The sequence below is a fragment of the Orycteropus afer genome, unplaced genomic scaffold (genome assembly GCF_000298275.1).
Source record: "Orycteropus afer afer isolate SDZICR_OR568_19922 unplaced genomic scaffold, OryAfe1.0 scaffold00892, whole genome shotgun sequence".
NCBI lineage: Eukaryota > Metazoa > Chordata > Mammalia > Tubulidentata > Orycteropodidae > Orycteropus > Orycteropus afer.
The window spans coordinates 103,316-104,471 of record NW_006922479.1 but is presented as its reverse complement, the minus strand read 5'-3'; positions in this window follow the sequence as shown (position 1 = coordinate 104,471).

Genomic DNA, 1,156 nt, shown 5'->3' with positions numbered 1-1,156 from the left:
CCTTGGGTATCCGAGGTGGTATCACTATGGAAATAGATTGTTCAATCTTCCTGCAGAGGAGTGGCTGGTGGATTTAAAGTGCCAGCCTTTTGGTTAGCAGTCAAATGCCTTAGGCACTATGCCACCAGAACTGCCAAAGGTTTACTATATTCCTAGAAATATCTATGTTGGCCATTCTTTTTTAAGTTGTAAGGGTAAAGGAAATCCTACAAATATCCAGGCACACACACACAAAAAAAATTACCAGTAAAGAGGGGAAAATCAGGTTGAATTTGGTGTTCTTTTCTGTAACACAAAATGGGATACAACACCTCAATATGTAATAAATTCAAGGAAAAAGAATGTGATCTTATTACTTTAAATCATGCTTAGTTGTCATATAAATGCGTAGACAACTCAAATTCAACTCATATAACCAAAGGATTAAATCATGCATTCAATTCACTTTTAGAAAACTTATCTGGAAATAAACTCTATTCTAGTGAAAGATACAGAAAATAAAGACCTCAAAAATAGGTAAATTGTATTATAAAAGGATTAACAGGGAACATAAAACCTGTTAAACAAAAAATTAATCTAAATGATTGTTGTTAATCTGGTTGTAAAACTACATGCAATTGTCAAACGTTAATCTTAAAAGAGGAAAAATGATATAATATGAAAATAATACTTCAACAACAATGATATAGGTATAAAACACTACAGTAGGAAATAATTGTATCAAAGAAGAAAGTAAATGCCTTAAAAAAAGTTTCTTAGTTTTAAATGGAGATGATTTTTTTTAAATGTCTGTTTACTTTTTATTCAGTTAAAGAAATATAGATTTTTTTTCATTTAGAAAAATCAAAGTACAAAAACAAAAATAAAATATACTATATTTTTGTCTAATCTTAGAATAATATATGAATTGTAAGAAACATCTTTTTTTATGTACCACAAAGAAATAAAAATTTTTGCAAATTAAACTATGGCATATCATCAATTATAAGAATAATCTCAATTCCAGAAATAGTAAAATGTGAAAAATATCCATCTTAGAATTTATTAAAAAAAAACAGGTATTTTCCAAATCCCTGGAGAAGATAAAAAGCAAAGGAAAGAAGTCTATGTTGCAAAAGAAAAATAAAACAAAGAAACCATAAGAATAATGAATGAA